This window comes from Leptonychotes weddellii, chromosome 11 (assembly GCF_054177405.1).
Source record: "Leptonychotes weddellii isolate Sample4059 chromosome 11, ASM5417740v2, whole genome shotgun sequence".
NCBI classification, from domain to species: domain Eukaryota; kingdom Metazoa; phylum Chordata; class Mammalia; order Carnivora; family Phocidae; genus Leptonychotes; species Leptonychotes weddellii.
In genome coordinates this window covers 8,505,586-8,523,710 of record NC_138379.1, presented here as the reverse complement: position 1 = coordinate 8,523,710, position 18,125 = coordinate 8,505,586, and positions in this window count along the sequence as shown.

Here is an 18,125-nt window from a genome sequence, read left to right as displayed (position 1 = left end):
AGCCTGCTTGAGAGTCTTTCTCTCCCTCCCACTCCCCCTTTTAGGATAAGCAAGCACCACTACCCTCTTGGAGTTCTCTGCCTCTTAGACACTTCCACGGGAGCATCGGGCTGGCTGGGAATGAGTGGAAAGAGTGCACGTGGGCCAAGCTTCTCCTGTGGCCTGCAGAGCCTCAGAGGTAGTGCCCCCCCAACAACCTGTCCAAGAGGCACAGCTATGGAATAGTCACTGGGCTCCCCACCCTCCCCTGCTGTGTGGGAAAACTCCCTCCCATGTCTTTAGGGCACTGACAGTGGGCATTCATATTACCGGTCACAGTGGGTTCCACGTTTCCCTGGGGTGTAGTCTGTGAAGCAGATTCTGAAGCTTGAGGACAATCTCGTTCTGGGATTCCTGGCTGGAGAAACTGATAATAGCTCTGGGGTCCTTAGCAAGTGAACAACTTTGGAGAAGGCCTAGCAACTCAGTCTTAACCAGCTCCAGAATCCCAGAATGATTGCAGAACTCTTCAAGACCCTTCTGGGCATGGCTGTGGGCCTCTGGAACTCCTGGCAGTGACTAGGTCTGGCCTTGTGTGTCCAACCAGTGGTTAGACAGAACCCGACCTGCTGAAACAAGCTTTATCAAGAAGAGAGGCTGCAGGGGCACCTGGGTGGCTCAGTTGGTTAAGCGACTGCCTTCGGCTCAGGTCATGATCCTGGAGTCCCGGGATCGAGTCCCACATCAGGCTCCCTGCTCAGCAGGGAGTCTGCTTCTCCCTCTGACCCTCCTCCCTCTCATGCTCTCTGTCTCTCATTCTCTCTCTTGCAAATAAATAAAATCTTAAAAAAAAAAAAAAAAGGAAGAGAGGTTGCAGGAGTTGGGCTCAGCTGGAGCCTGTTTCTGTAATGCTGATGAAGAGTGGATTTCTGGGGTGTGGGGAAGTCCCAGGGGTCAGGAAGCTGTGACTTATTCAGAAGACATGATTTGCTGGACTTCAGAGGCTCTGGGAGAAGAGGCATGGGTTTCTTAGGGGCAGGGGAGTGGGGCTGAAGGGGTGGCAGGCTTGGCTGGATCCAGGGTCAAAGCATTTTCATGGTGAGTTTGGGAGTCCTCCTCTCATTAGAGTTCCCTCAAATCTGGTAAAAATTCAGTATTAACCTCCTTGCTATTTTCTGGCAAGGAAGCCATGGCCCACAGATGGCTGATTAGCCAGAAATCTCAGTAAGGCACTGTCATGAGTCTTCCTGAAAGGCTTTTTGCATTTCAGAGTGAAAGCAGTACATGGATGTCATCGGTGACTGTGGAAACCCTTCCCAAGCCTTGGGCTAATCCCTGGAGAGCACCTCTGGAAGGAAAGAAAGAAAGGGGAGCCAGCAGCCTTGATGACCAACAGTCCTTGGTTTGCCCACCTGTGTGAAAAAAATGGCCCTAGACCTTCTATTAGTGAGGCGCCCCCAAGTCCTTATTTTAAAAAAATATTTTATTGGGGCGCCTGGGTGGCTCAGTCATTAAGCGTCTGCCTTTGGCTCAGGTCATAATCCCGGGGTCCTGGGATCAAGCCCCGCATCGGGCTCCCTGCTCGGCGGGAAGCCTGCTTCTCCCTCTCCCACTCCCCCTGCTTGTGTTCTCTCTCTCGCTGTGTCTCTCTCTGTCAAATAAATAAATAAAATCTTTAAAAAAATATATTTTATTTATTTGAGAGAAAGAACACAAGGAGGGAGGAGGGGCAGAGGGGGAGGGAGAAGCAGACTCCCCACTGAGCAGGGAACTGACGCAGGGCTCGATCCCAGGACTCTGGGATCATGACTCTAGCTGAAGGCAGAGGCTTAACCGACTAACCCACCCAGGCATCCCAATAAATAAATCTTTAAAAAAAAACCTTTAAAAATAAATCTTTAAAAAATCTTTCTCTTCAAATGACACGGATCATCAAATGAGATGTGGAGTCACAGACTGAGGGAACACGTTTGTGCGACATCTATCCATACACATCATATGTAAAGAACTCTTACAACTCACTTACAGGAAGATAAAAACCCAACAAAAAGTTGGCAAAATATTCTAACAGACACTTCGCCAAATAATATCGGTGGGTGGCACATAAGACACTTCACCAAAGGTTATAGATATGTGACAAATAGCATCATTAGTCATTGGGAAAATGCAAATTAAAACCACAAAGAGATGACTAAAATTGAAGACTAAAAATATCAAGTGTTGGCAGGATGCAAAGGAACTGGAACTCTTATGCACGGCTGGTGGGAATGCAAAATGGCCCAGCCACTTCAGAAAACAGTTTGGAGGTTCCTATCAAGTTGAGCAGAGATTTACTATTCGACCCAGGAATTGCACTCGTGCGCATTTGCCCAAGGGAGAAGAAACCATTTGTCTGTATAAAGACTTGTGTAGAATGTTCATAGCAGTGTTATTGACAAGAACCCCAAACTGGAAACAATCCAAATGTCTAGCACCCCTGGTGAGTGGAGGAACTAAGTGCGTGGTAGCCATACAATGGAATACTACTCAGCAATGAAAAGGAACCCAACTCTGCTACTGGGCAACCATATGGGTGAATCTTAAAAGCATTACGCTAAACGAGAGAAGGCAGACACAAAAAACTACATCCTGTATGTTTGTGTTGATAGGAAATTCTACAAAAGACAAAAAAACAGTGATAGAAAGCACATAGTTGTTGCCAGAGGCCAGAGGGTAGGAGGAGAGGTTTGACGGCAAAACGGCTAGGGAAACTTTTTGGGAAGATGTGGAAATGTTTCATAATATGATTATGGCAGTGGTTACATTACTATATATTTGTCAAAACATAAAACTGTTCACTTAAAAATAGTGAACTTTATTGCACGTCAATTTTCCCTCAATGAAGCTGACACAGGAAATTGGCAAAAAGGGTTATCAAATGTGTTTAGTGTTTACCCCCCCAAGTCATATATTGAAACCCTAACCCCAATGTTACAGTATTTGTAATGAGGTCTTTGGGAGGTAATCAAGTCATGAGGGTGGGGACCTGATCTGATGGGATTAGCACCCTTCTATTTTTTAATTTTTATTTTTATTTATTTTTTTATTTTTTAAAGATTTTATTTATTTATTTGACAGAGAGAGACACAGCGAGAGGGAACACAAGCAGGTGGAGTGGGAGAGGGAGAAGCAGGCTTCCCGCTGAGCAGGGAGCCCAAAGCGGGGCTCGATCCCAGGAGCCTGGGATCATGACTGAGCCAAAGGCAGATGCTTTAACAATTGAGCCACGCAGGTGCCCCTCCTCTTTCTTTTTTTTTTTTTTTTAAGATTTTTTTGATTTATTTGCCAGAGAGAGAGTGAGAGTACAAGCAGGGAAGGCAGCAGGCAGAGGGAGAAGCAGGCTCCCCACTGAGCAGGGAGCCCGATGTGGGTCTCCATCCCAGGACCCTGGGATCATGACCTGAACGGAAGGCAGATGCTTAACCAACTGAGCCAGCCAGGTGTCCCGGGATTAGTGCCCTTATCAGAAGAGATGTCAGAGAGCTTGAACTACCCCCTCTCTCTGCACCCAGGAATTACCATGGAAGACACAGCAAGAAGGCGGCCCCATGTGCAAGCCAGGAAGAAAGTCCTCACCAGAATCCCACCATGCTGGCACCCTGAGCTCAGACTTCCAGTCTTCGGAACTGTGAGAAAACGAATTTCTGCTGTTTAAGTCACGCAGTCTCTGGTGTTTTGTTATGGCACCCTGAGCTAATATATTATGTATTCTGAAAGAAAATCTCAGTAGGAAAAACAAACAAAATTATCAGCAACCAAGAACATTCAACTGTAATTCCAGGCCAGGTCCTGTACAAAACAAGTTCCAAAGAGCAAGACAACTGGTGATCAAAGGGCCTGATGACCAGCCCTGGCCTGCCGCGGGGTAGTCCTGTAATCTTGGGCAAAACGCTGTCACCTTGGCTCCTACCTTCACTCCTGCTCAAACCGAGAAGGTTGAACTGTACGAGTTTGGTGAATATGTGCTACCATTATTTTAAAATATAGAAGTAATTCATGTGCATTTAAAAACTTCAACCATCACAGAAATATGTGGAGCAGAATGTGAATGTTCCCTGTGTCATTCTCTCTGCAGAGTTAACCACAGTTACCCGGGTAGCATACATCCTCCCAGAGTTTTTTTCTGCCACGGCCCTGCTCAAAGTTGCACCCCTTCGTGCAGGCTTCCCACGTCCCAGGTCCCATATTGTCCTGCTAGTTTCCCCCTTGGCGCTTTATATAGGAAGACAGAAGCTAAAGGGACAGACGGGAGGCAAATGGAAGCAGTTGCTTCCGAGGGCTGGTCATGGAGGCAGCCGCTGAGAGCATCACGAGCTTCAGAGCAGAAAACCCCTGAAGAGCCATTTCTGGAACAGCCCAACCCAGCACCCCAGCTGACAAAGAAAGCAAGTATGGCTGGGATGCTTTCATTGGTGGGGAAAGAGCCAGAATGAACACTTTCAAGGACAAATTTTGAATGCATTTTATCATTTAATTGTTTTAATTGAGGTACACCATACATTCAGTAAAACGTGCATATTTTAAGCATACAATTTGAAGATTTTTACACACACACACACACACACACACACTCCTATGCAAGTACCACCCAGACAAGGAACATTTCTAAGACCCTGGAATTTCCCTAGGTCCCTTGGCGGGCAGTCCCCCACCCCGAGGTAACCACTACTCTGACTGTCTGTTCATGTTGGCTGTTCTTGGATTCCATCTAAATGGACTCTCACATGCCTGCCTTCTTTTGATCATCATTGTGTCTCTTAAATTCCTCCAAGTGGCTGCACATGGCAGTGGCTAATCTGACTGTTGAGTAGTATTCCACTGGGGGACTGTGTCACAATTTGTTGACGCTTTCTACAATGGACCGACATTTGCTGTTTCCTGTTTGGGGCTATTATGAATAAAGCTGTCCTGCTTGCTCTTGTATGTGTTGTTTGTTTGTTTGTTTAGATTTTTTTGTTTGCGCTCACGCAGGTGCACACACACCCGAGAGAGAGAGAGCACGCGCACGCGCACACGAGTGGGGGGTGCAGGGGGTGAAGCAGACTCCCCGCTGAGCACGGAGCCCGATGCAGGACTCGATCCCAGGACGCTGGGCCAAAGGCAGACGCTTAACAGACTGAGCCAGCCAGGCGCCCCTTGTAGGTGTTTTTTTGGTGGGTACACGTGCTCGTTTCTCTGGTGGATCTCCCTAGCCGTGGAATTGCTCCCTCAGGGTTTGTTCCTTAAGGAAATGTTCAGAAGGATTTGCGGGGACCTGCCCTGGCCGTGGACGCTGAGGCCTCAGAAGGAGCTGTAGGAAGACCGTGGAATGGTGAGACATGTGCCCAACAAGGTCATCTCCCTCTGGAAGGGGCAGCTGCCAGAGGCTGACCTAAAGAGCCCCAAGACAGCAGGGGGGGTTATCTTGCCCAATCCCCGCCGCCAGGAGCGAGGCTGGGTGGCCCATTCCAAGGCCAGCGCTTCTCTGGCTTCCCAGGCTGTTTATCTGTTGTTCCTTGTGACTCGGCCCCGCGGCTCGGTGGGTGATTTGGGGGAGCGAGTTCACATCCTTGGGGCTGCAGGCAGGCTTGCTCAGTCACTCGGCTCAGGCCAGGGTCCGTTCCTGCCTCGAGAAGGACTTTGAGTTTTCAGGAATTAGCCCCGATCAGCAGGAAGCCCGGGGACAAATCAGCAGCCCCAGTCCGAGCGGGACCAGAGCTCCTGAGGCGTTCACCTTGTGGTACCACCAGGGCCAGCAAATCAGAGTCTGGAAGCGAAGGAGGCAGTAATCTCCCGAGGAAGCAGGTGGAACTAGCCTTCCACGCCCCACACCTCCCAGCCAGCCGGGCTCGGTCCGGGCCGCTCAGGGCCCCCAGGTGCAGGTCAGCTCTTGTGAGCACTCTGTACACCCAGACACACGGTAGTGTCTTGGGATCCTGCCTGGAAACGGATCTCAGAGACCATTCTACTTACTGTCATCGGTCTGAGAGCGCCCGGGGCAGCCTCTGGGCCTGCAGCCCAGCCCCTGGGGTTCATACAATGGCAGCAGGAGGAAGGGGGAGACAGCGCCGCCGTCAGCCAGACCATGCAGCCTAAGCCCCCAGCCCTACCAGCGACTGCCCTCAGGAACCACAGTTTGTTCAGGGCTCTGATGGGCCTGTGTACGCCTGGAGTTAGTTTTGAGAATCACCTAATCATTGTGGTTCACCAGAAAGAGTAGATATGGCTCTATAAATATAAAATATGATAGCGATCGTTTGCGGTCAGAGTGAGGGAATGCTCACTGATGTGGCGTCTGCCCGGGTCTCACTGCCCCCCTCCCCCAATCCTTCCCAGGTGGAGAGCTCGTGGCTGTGGCACCTGCCTCAGCCTACGGGAGGAGGGGATGGCCCTGAGCATGCGTGTGATCAGAGTTGTGAGGAACCAGACAGGAAAGCTTCAGGACCTTGAGTCAGAGGGGTTGCCAAATCCACAGTTATTATTACCTTTGTAGATGACGAAACTGATGGTTAGAGGTCAAGCAATGAAATCAGGATTGCACAGTCTTTAGCAGCACAGAACCAGGCTTCTGCTCCAAGTTCCACCTCTTTCCACAGCCTCTCCTGAGCAGCATGGATCCTGATCCCGATACGGGCTGACTTGCGCAGGGGGCCACGTGAGGCCCTGGGAGCTGGTCTGAGATTCCTGAGCCGATGCCCGCTGGAAAAGCTTCTCAGCCGGCTCCCCAGTCCGGCCCGTGCCACCTCCCCAGCCTTCTGCTGGCCCATACCAGTCCCCCAAGCCAGCCAGCCTTCTCTGCCTTCCAGGCCCTTTTCAAATGCTGCCACTGCCGAGAAGCCTTCCCTGATTGCCTCGGCAATTTGAATCACCCCTCTTCTGATCTCTTATAGTTTTTGTTTTGTGTTGTGTTTAAGGAAAAAACATGCATCAGAGATTTATTTAACTCATTCATGAGGGAACCAGCAGGACAGTCAAGATGACTCCCAGGAGAATTTGAAGAACAAGATTTTCATAGGCATTGTTAGAATATCTTTGGTGGGGTATTGGTATTGCCCTCCAGGGCAAAAATCCTTGATCTCTGGAATGATTTTTCTGCCTGAGGGAAATCATTTGCACTTTGCCTGATAAGAGGTGACAAGTTAATACGGAACTTCAGGGGCGCCTGGGTGGCTCAGTTGGTTAAGCGACTGCCTTCAGCTCATGTCATGATCCCAGGGTCCTGGGATCGAGTCCCGCATCGGGCTCCCTGCTCTGCGGGGGGCCTGCTTCTCCCTCTCCCACTCCCCCTGCTTGTGTTCCCTCTCTCGCTGTGTCTCTCTCTGTCAAATAAATAAATAAAATCTTTAAAAAAAAAAAAATATGGAACTTCAGGGACCCAGAGCCTTCAATCAGTCCTCAACAGAAAGTCAGATGCAGGTGAGGACTTCTAGATCAGGAGTCAGCAAATGACAGTCTGCGGGCCACACCTGCTCTCCACTTCTTTTTATAAGTCAAGTTTTAACAGAACCCAGCCACGATCCTTTGTGTATTCATTACCTACAGTGGCTTCTTCTGCACCAAATTGGCAGAGTTGAGCGCTTTGTAGCCGTGACAGAGATTGGGTGATCTGCAAAGCTGAAAATATTTACCGTCTGGCCCTTTACAGGAAAAGTTTACTGACCCCCAATCTCTCATTGGATTTTTTTTTTTCTTTTTCAATTTTTTTTATTATGGTAAAATGCACATGACATAACATTTATCGTCGTAACCATTTTTAATTGTACAGTTCCGTGGTATTAAATACAAATTGTTGTGTGCGACCATCAGCACCATCCGTCACCAGAACATTTTCATCTTCCCAAACTGAAACTCTGTCCCCATGAAACAGTGCCACCACCCCCCCAGTCTCCTCCTCCCCAGCCCCTGCAGCCCCCTTCCTACTTTCTGTCTCTATGAACTTGACTATTCTAGTAGCCTCATATAAGTGGAACCACACAGTATTTATCTTTCTGTGACTAGTGCTTTTTTTTTTTTTAAAGATTTCTATTTATTTATTTGAGATAGAGAGAGAGAGAATGAGCGGAGGGAGGGACGGAGGGAGAGGGAGGGACAGAGGGAGAGGGAGAAGCAGGCTCCCCGCTGAGCAGGGAGCCCGATGCAGGACTTGATCCCAGAACCCTGAGATCATGACCTGACCCGAATACAGAAGCCTAACCGATTGAGTCACCCAGGTGCGACGAGCTTCTTTCACTTAGCATAATGTCCTCAAGGTTCATCCACAATATAGTGTGGGTTAGGTTTTCCTCCCTTTGTAAGGCTGAGTAATATTCCATTGCGTGAACAGACTACATTGTGTTTATCTCATCTGGCAGTGGGCACGCATGTTGCTTCCATGTTTTAGCCATCGTGAATAAGGCTGCTATGAACATGGCTATGAAGTATATCTCTGAGACCCTGCTTTCGGTTCTTTTTTTTTTTTTTTAAAGATTTTATTTATTTATTTGAGAGAGAGAATGAGATAGAGAGAGAGCATGAGACGGGGGAGGGCCAGAGGGAGAAGCAGACTCCCTGCCAAGCAGGGAGCCCGATGCGGGACTCGATCCTGAGACTCCAGGATCATGACCTGAGCCGAAGGCAGTCGCTTAACCAACTGAGCCACCCAGGCGCCCCTGCTTTCGGTTCTTTTGGATATTAACCCAGGAGTGGAATTGCTGGGTCATAAGGTATTCTGTTTTTAGCTTTTTGAGAAACTGCTCTATGATCTTCCACAGGAATGACACCATTTTGCATTCCCACCACCAAGTGTTTCAGTTTCTCCAGCACTTGTGATTTTCTGGCTTTGTTTTTGTTTTTTGGTTTTCTGATGGTAGTAGTCATCCTAACCTCCTAGGCGTTTGTGCCTACTCCCCGCTGCCCCTACCCCTGACCCTCTGCCTCGTGGGTCACTTGTGTCCTCAGGGCGAGGAGGCCACATCCTCTGGGCAGAGACAATCATTTCTGTATCCCCTCCAGAGACCAGCACACTTGTCGTCTGGAATGATCCCTGGGGTCCTGGAGCTGGCACTCTACAGGAGGAAGTAAATTCCTCCTCAGAAAGCCGACCCCAACGGCGTCTCCTCCGACCCGCTCTCACCCTCCTTCCCCTGAGCCCCTGCGGCTCCAGGCACCAGAATCTCGCTGCACCAGAATCAGCAGCATTTTACCTTCTCTACCAGCCTGTGGGTCCTGAGGAGCACAGTCCCCTCTTCCTCATCATCGCTGACAGCCCCGTTGCTCCTGCTAGTTGTCTGCAGACAGGAGGAGGCGAAGTCGGGGAGATGAACACAAAGGAAGTATTGTGTCCAAGGGACGTTCAGGACGCCCTGCTTCCCCTCTGGCTGCACAGTGTCCCGGGACGTAGCCTCACAGAGCCCAGGCCTAGTGCCCATAGCAACGGGATGACTTTTACTCCGCTCTCCCTGTGTCTCCTCTCCTTGTTCTCTTGGACGAGGCCTTGGCCCTCCAGAAGCTCCTTCTCAGCCACACCCCTAGAGTCTCTAGGCGACTGTGGTGGCTGCATCCCGCAGCTCCTGTGGACACTCGGCCCTTGGAAAGGGGCCACTAAGCAGATCTGGGAGGTGAGGGGAAGAGACCTACCAGTGGAGCTCCAAGGAGTGAGCTCATACCGGGATTAGTCCCCCCACTCAAGAGGCTTTTGGACCCAGCACGGCTTCCTCCTTCCCTTGGGGGCAGGGGAGGCCAGGACCCACAGCTTGGATGACCATGTTGTGCCACCCGCCATACAGGAAAACAGACCAAACAAAGCAGTCTGCCCCAGAAGGGTCCCAGGTTTTAGGAACGGGGGCACAGAAGGGGCTGGGGCAATCTATGTCCAATGAAGTCACATTGGAGGGACTGGGTAAGTGGCGGTCAGAGCTGTGCCACAAGAGGGAGGCTGGGGGAGAATGGCAGACTTCAGCAGTCCCCCAAACCTGCCTGGGCCTCGGAACCACCTGGAGGCTTTTACTTGTCCTGTTATGAGAGTAAATTTTCTTTCTGTAGAGTCCTAAATAAGAGATGGATAGTAACATCTAAAAAAAAAAAGCACCAACCCGATTGACAGGGTTAATCAGTCCACCTGAGGTCCTCCTGAGCGTGGAGCAGGCTGAGCGTGGGCAGTATGGGCAGGAGCAATGGGTGAAGATGTGTTCAGGGAGGAGGACCCAGACTCTGGCAACTCAAGAGACCACCGTGTGTGTGATTCACAGGGGTGGGCAGCAAAAGACGTAAGACTTGACCACATGGGATGGAAGTCAACACAGACATGAGGTCCCCACTGGTAATGGCCAAAGGTGGGGGCTGAGGAAAATATCGGGAGCCAGGTTCCAAGTCATTGCACAAGAAGAGGACAGAAGAGAAGCCTTTTGTTTGTTAGCTTGAACCATAGACTCCTATGCTCTCGAATCAGTGTCTCCAGGAGCAAGGTCCTTTCTTCTCAGGGTGGCCAGCCTGGCACGGGTCCAAGAATTGATCAGCCATCGGGATGGACAAAGAGCACTGACAGGAGTAAAGCGCTAAGCCATAGACCCAGAGCTACCAAGTAATATCTGTGTGATCTCAGGCTGCCGGGTTCCTGCTCCTCTTCATCTCCAGTTCTTCATACGATCAAAATAAGAGACTGTAACACCTCCCCAACTGCTCTGATAGAGGGATGAAATGAGATCATGTAGGTGGAGGTATTTGTTGGCCCCACTTCGCCTGGCAGCTGAACCCAGGAGCTAGAGACCCCTTGCCAGTGCTGATCATGAAGCCTCAGGAGGAGATCTGTGTGTGGTTATGATTCGTAGGGGGCATGGTGGGGTGGGAGTGGGCTGGTGGCCCAAACCAGGTGGGCTTTGCCAATGTCATCTCAGAGGGTGTGGGCATCTGGGACCAGAGTCCTGGCCAGGAACATGTCTACTCCCCGACCATGGTGGTTCTGCCTAGAAAAAGGCAGAAGTATGAATGCCCAGGCGTGGGCACACCGTTCCTTCAGGGTGTAGGTTGTTGACATATTTCCCAGGTCTATGAGCCTAGCAGATGGCCCAATGCTGACTTTTCCTGAAACACTGAGCTGTGGGATTCTCGAGGCAATGAGGGTCTTGGGGACTTCATTGCTCAGATAGGACCCAGAGGTTCTCAGAAGGAAAAGCTTGCTTAAGGTCACATGGGAAATTAATGTCAGAACCTGGTTGCAAGAAACCACCCCCACACTGAACTCAAGACTGGCTGAGGATCAGCACAAGTTAGTGCATGGGGAGAGGTGAACATTCTTCCCTGGAGGCCCCACAGCAGGGGGGATATGGGCCCAATATACCGAGAGTCTATACCCTCTCACCCAATGAAACCATTTCACACCATAAGGTAAATTTAGGGAACATTCAGACAGGCAAAAGGTAGAGGTGGGTGGCACTCTTCCCTGTCATTCTCTATGCCAGGTAGGACGGGGAGGAAGGCCCAGCTGTAGAGTTCGCTCCGAGGGACCTGAGCTAAGCCTGGGATATCTCAAGTCAAAGACTGTGTTTGCTTTAATGGCACCATTTTGGTGCCCTCTGCACTGCCTTCTGGGACCCCAGTGACCTTGGGAGAACCCCTTGCTTGCAGCTTTTCAGTAGGAGCTGCAGGGAATGGTTCAAGTGTCTGCAGCAGCCCCCGGGGCCTTTCAGTAGAACCAAGCACCACTGGCCTTGTCAAGACCCTTGGTGGGCATGTTGGTGGCAGGAGCATTTCAGTTGGGGGCTAGAGGCAGCCCTGGCCACTGCCTGGCTGATGACTCAGAAAGAGTAGTTCTGGAAGCATCTGTACGTAGAGGACTTTGACATCTTCTTTCCAAGGACAGCTTTGGTCATCTAGGAAACTGCCAGAACTGAAGATGGTCACCCCTCCTGCCTGGGCACCACCACCCTAGCATTAACGGAAAACACTCTTTGAAAGAGAGGGGGTTTTCCCTTTAGGGGGTCACCAGGAAGCATCAGAGAACAGGCAACAGGAGAAAGATCTTGGAACCAGGGAGTCCAGATACCTGGGACCCAACCCTTACCAGATGACCTTGAAACAAGTCAGTCTCGGGCTCATCTTGTAAAATGAGAAGGAAGGCCGCCGGCTTGGCTAACCCACAGATGCTTGTGAAGTCAGTGGCAGTGTATTACAAGGAGAAGCGCTCTCCTCATGGCAGGGATACCCTCTGCCCTCATCTCTGGCTTGTTGCCAGTCATGGTCTACCCACCCCTGTCCTGGCACCTCTGCCAGGCTTCCGGGGCCTTAATTCCTGTTGACTCTCCACGTGGAGCACCGGACAACGTTGTGAAAATAAGAAAGGGGTACAGGGCTCTCAACTCTAATACGTCAAGCCTGAGCTCAGGCTTTCTTCCCAATTCTGCTGCTTCTTGAGTCTTCTCCACCCGAGGAACAGAATCTCCCATCAAGGTAGCCACAGGAACCAGCAACCTAGACATCCATTCTAGTAGATTCTGAGACCATGGCTCACTTTTCCCTCCACTGGGCCCGCTGGAAGTGAGCTAAGCAGAGAGTCACTGATTTTCAGAGCACCCCCACACACACCAGGGGAAGGAACCCCAGCAACTAGGACTTCGGTGCTCCTTAGGGAAGGATGGAGCTCAGAGAGGAAGTGGGCAGAGCCTCCTTGTGCCCGACACTCTGCTAGGAGTTGAGTATACAGCAGTGGGCAAATGGACCCCGGGCCTTACCCTCAGGAAGTTTCCAGTCTATCGGGAAGAAAGACAACAAACCAGTCAACAAAGTGACAACTGGCTCTGAAGGAAAGAAAACTGAGTGCTAGAGAACAGTGTCGGAGGGAGTGGTAACAGAAAACTTCTCTGAGCTATGTATGACCTTTGAACCAGATGAAGGCAGGGGAAGAGGAGAAACATTTTTTAGGAAAAGCCAGAAGTTTGGGCCAAGGCCATGACATAAGAAAGAACTTGACTTTTCCAAACCAGAAGGCAGTTGCGGAATGAGGCTTTCAGGCTATTTTAAGTACCATGGGAAAGGTTTTAAGCAGGGGAGTGCCAGGTTCCAATGAGTATTTTAAGATCGCTCTGGCTGAATGGGTGGGGAGAGTCAGGAGGCTCCGTGCCTGGAAGGAGAGGAAGTTTGGAAAGGGTGCTGTGCAGACTGTGGGGCAGGACACGGGGTGAGGAAGGAAAAGTCCCCCCATTTAGCAGACACGTCCAGAACGGCCCCAGGCCTGCGGACCATTCCGGGAACTGGTATAGGAGCAGACACTTGGCTGGTTAGAGCTAACCAGTCGGTACCATGCCTCCGAAGCTGGCGGCTTCTTGAGACGGCTGAGGAGAGCCATGTGGACAGATCAGGGCTTTGGAAGAGAGCAGCCTGATGCTGAAGAATGGTAGGTTCCTGTCTGCAGGGTGCTCAGGAGTTTGGGGTTTGTTGTTCCGAATAACACAACCTGGGGTACGAGTGGATTTCACCGTCTTATTGCATCTTTGCAATCTCAAACCCTTTCTTCATTATTGTACCCCTTAGGGACCAGTTTAGACATCACCCTCCCCCCAGTCATAACCCCTTTTAAAAGCTGAATGCCACAGATAGCTGATTACCTCCTGTTTGTATATTTGTGTTTATATATAGAAAGAGCAAGATTCGGCCCTCCCCCAAGAAGCAATTTTTGCCCCCTTGGGTGTGATCCTGCCCCACTGAGAATGCATGCTGGAAATCAGAGTCTCCCCCAGTTCTTACGGGACCCACAGAGAGTGTCTCATGTGACTTACCAACATGTCCCCCCCCCTTTTTTTTAAGATTTTATTTACTTATTTGAGAGAGAGAGAGTGAGCGAGCGAGCAAGAGGGAGAGAACACATGAGCAGGGGCAGAGGGAGAAGGAGAAGTAGATTCTCTGATGAGCAGGAAGCCCGATGGGGGCTTGATCCCAGGACCGCAGGACCATGGCCTGAGCTGAAGGCAGACGCTTAACCAACTGAGCCACCCGGCATCCCATCAACATGTCCACTGTTGCTTCCTGGAAGAACGGGCTTTGCTGCCACCGCCCCTGCTCAGCAAGGGCTGCAGGAGAAACCCTGTGCTTGCCAAGGTCACCTTCCCAGACTCTCAGAGTAGCAGAAGCCTTGAGAGCTAAGCCCATGGGGTTCCCTGCGGACCTCACCATCGTCACAAACCCTTTCCCCAACTGCAGATTGGCAGACGCGGCTGAATCCAGCTTAGGCTCCACTGCTCTTCCCCACACAGTGGAGAGTTTACAACATGCCCTTACGCACAAGTGTCACCATATGGCCCTGATAGCACCCTGTTTTGGAGATGAGAAACCAGGAGCCGGAGAGGGTTGGGCTAGAAGCAAGGTCACAGAGCGAGTGGCTCCAAGGCCTCTTTACTTCGTTCTCGCCCTTGGTCCCTCGGGTGCCACAGGCCTCCTCAAATTGCCATCCCCATGTCAGCACCTGTCGGCAAATCCTTACCCGGCGGCGCTGAAGTCAGTACAGAAACTGAGAGCAAGCTTTTGGAAATGTTCATAGGAATCCCGTGGAGAAGTTTTATACCTACTAACTCTGATCATAAAGAAGTCCGGCCTTGGATGGTGTATGATTGTTTTAGTGCTTCTTTTCCTAATGATTTTTTCTAACGACGCCGTGTGCCCGTGGACAAGTCTTTCATTCTTTCATTCAGCATTTAGAGGCATGGTGGTGGCTTTATCGTGTGTCGCCTTAGCCGAGCTGAGCTACATTCCTCAGAATTCCCGCCTCTCTAGGGTCCTGGCCACGTTGGCATCGGCCACGGGAGAAATGTGTGTGAGATCTGGGAGGCGCAGGTTTGTTACCCCCTGAAGGAGGTGCAGGGCAGGCCGGCCAGCACAGGAGCTCTCTGATCCAATCCTGCCGGATACTCTGGGACAGGCAACCCCCTAGGCACTGGAGACTGGAAAATAAACAAATTCTCCTCCTTCCAGCTCTTGGATTCCCCGTCGGCAGGATGGGGGAGGAGGGGTAACTCAATGAGATAAGAGGGCGTCTGGGTGGCTCAGTCGTTGGGCGTCTGCCTTCGGCTCAGGTCATGATCCCAGGGTCCTGGGATCGAGCCCCGCATCGGGTTCCCTGCTCAGCGGGAGGCCTGCTTCTCCCTCTCCCACTCCCCCTGCTTGTGTTCCCTCTCTCGCTGTGTCTCTCTCTGTCAAATAAATAAATAAAATCTTTTTAGATTTTATTTATTTATTTGAAAAAGAGAGAATGAGAGACAGAGAGCACGAGAGGGAAGAGAGTAAGAGGGAGAAGCAGATAGCCCGATGTGGGACTCGATCCCGGGACTCCAGGATCATGACCTGAGCTGAAGGCAGTCGCTTAACCAACTGAGCCACCCAGGCGCCCCAAATAAATAAAATCTTTAAATATATATATATATATATATATAAATTTTTTAAAAAGACTCCCAACTGCTCTGTCAAATGTCTGAGTGGACAAGCCCCCAGTGAAGGGCACATGGAGCCTCCGCCCATTGCTTTAGGGATCCATTCCCATGGGATGGGCTCAGGGAGACCAGGAGCCCCCGGGAGCTAGGTTTCAGTGACCTTGAGGTGTGTCTGCTCAGGGCTAAAAAGAGAGACCTTTGGGCTCAGTCCACCAGTTAGTCCAGACAAACAGCTCCATGTTAGTCTTCTTTCTTTCATCCTGAGGTCGAAGACCTTGCCGTGTGTGGGAGGCAGGGACAAGCAGCCTCTACCCTGTGTTTCTCAAACTATTGGTGGTGAAGGACCAGCTTCAAAAGAAAAAAAGATTCCCATCCATCACAGATGGACACTTTTGTTAAAATACGATAGAAATGAGCCCTCGAGACGCGAAGCTGGAAAGGGAGTGGTGGTCTTCTGGCCCAAAGGCAGGACGCCACGCTGACTTGCGCAGAGGACCCGGCCGCTTAGCTCTGTGAGGCACGACAGCCCCGCTCTGCGGCTCGGACTTCTTCCCCCGAAGCTCCCCCTTGGAGCTGGCACGAATGTGCCATGAGCCTGCGCGGTATGTGCGCCCCGTGCGGGGCTCAGCTCTGAGCCAGCGTCTGCCCCCGGGAGCCTACAGGTCTAGGATGTACACCCGTACAGATGATGTTGGTGCTACCACATCTACAGGAAGGGAACTTCTCACTTGGCCAGAGGGAAAGCGACTCAGAAACCGAATCCTGAGGTCCAGCGGGAGCTGCAGGCAGACAAGGTGGGGGAGGAAGGGCACTCGGGCCAGGCGAAGAGCGAAAGCCAGGAGGACGGAGAGGTCGAGGCTGCAGGGCAGGACGATCGGAGGAGAGCAAGGAGCCCAGGAGAGTGATGCGGGCGCCAAATCACGGGGCGCCCGACGTGCCGTCTGTGGAACCCTGGCAGAGAGACTCGGAGGGCTGAACTCGGACGGAACCTTCTGGAGGGAGAGGAAATAGGCGGCAGAGACCGTCCGAGGTGGGGCTCCGCTGACAGACGTGGGATCTCGTGGAGGGCAGGGGAGTGTGTAGGCTTGAATTAGAGGCTTAGGGCAGTAGCTGACCAGGGTGAGGAAGCCTCTCCCTGAGCCACGTGCAGTCACAGCCTAGGGCAGGAGGTGAGCAGAGACTGGCTTTTGCCTCAGGGTCAGCCTCTCCTGGGTTTGCTCGGGTAGGCCCAGAGTGTTTGCTAGCCTATCAGAGCCAGTCTAGACAGGGCTCCCAAATGACTCAGAAACCTGGCAGGTGGCTGGCCCCTGCTCGTACTGCCCAGCTTCCTCCTCAACCCAGCTACCTTGAAACGAGGGAATGTGGGGCCTTGAACTTGAAGCAACCGATTGCTCTTGGAGAAAGTAGAATTTAGGGATTATCTCCTCAAAACCATGTTCTTTATAAGAAAGGAGAGGGCCAAGAGGTGCCAAGTGAGGGCAATGAACCTGGCTCTATTCTGCCCCCATTTGGGGTTCTAACTATAGCACCCCTATCATCTGGTTGCCCCCGGCCTTGCTTGGCCTCCAGATAGATATGCCGAGGACATTAAAAGGTGATGCCAGGGCAGGGTGTCATTTCCCTGGGGTCGTGACCCCGCGTGAGGCACGCTGCTCTGTCAGCACAGGGACAGGTCATCCAAGGACTGACCAGCCCTTGTGTGGCAGGAGCCGTCAGATTTTTAGTAGATTTCCTTGAGGGTGGAGCCAGGTGCCGAGACAACTCGTATTAGAACCAGGGACCTCTCAGATTTCCTCATTGCAGGGTGATTTTGGACAAGCCAATCTCCGGGCTTCGGTTTCTCTGTCTCAAAGTGAGAACGGATCACTGCCAGACTCCCCTCCAGGCCAAGTTACGGCATTCCCGTGACCCTGTCCCCTCCCGGCCTACACCTTGAGCTGTGTACCCCAACGGGGTTCTGCCTGAGCACCCATGGCTGCACTCTCCCTGTGTCTCAGCTCTGCTCCTGGGGGACACCCCCCCTCCTCTGCTGCTCCTGAGCCTCTCAAAGTTGGTCCCGCACAGGCTGAACCCTGAGGACACCTGTCTTGGTTGTTGCCGATAAATAGATCATACATGAAAGGCACTGACTGTTGAGTCAGAAAACCTGAATTTCTAGTCCTTGTTCAGCCACTAATCTGCTACATGGCCTTGGTCAAGACCCTCGTCGTTTCTGGGCCTTAGCCATTTTGTTGGTGTAATGAGGTCCTTCCAGCTCTAAACACTATGACATGATGAAATGAGCAAATGCACTTGAACTTACGAACTTGAAAGCAGAACCTAAGGTCTCAAGTGCTGCTTTTCCTCCTGGTAGAGGACTATTCAGCCCTCGGACAAAACTTGCTTGCTCACTCTGAGCCTGGCAGGAGAGGGCCCTCAATAAATAGCTGTTGCATGAATGAATCAATGGTTTTAGGTTTTACTATTTACCATTTGGACGCTGCTCTCATCAATTTGGTGCAAAGAGCAAGAGCCACAGAATCAGACAAATTCCATCTCTGTTTAGAAGCTGTGGGACCTTGGGCAAGTTACTTAAGCTCTCTGAGCCTTCGTGTCTTTGGGGTGTTTGCAGGATTGTTAGAGGATTAAAATAGATAATGGATTTAAGGGATTTAACACAGGGCTTAGCGCATAGTAAATGCTCAAGAAACATTAATTATCAGCGCTGATAGCCAGAGAAACAGATATTGACAGTGG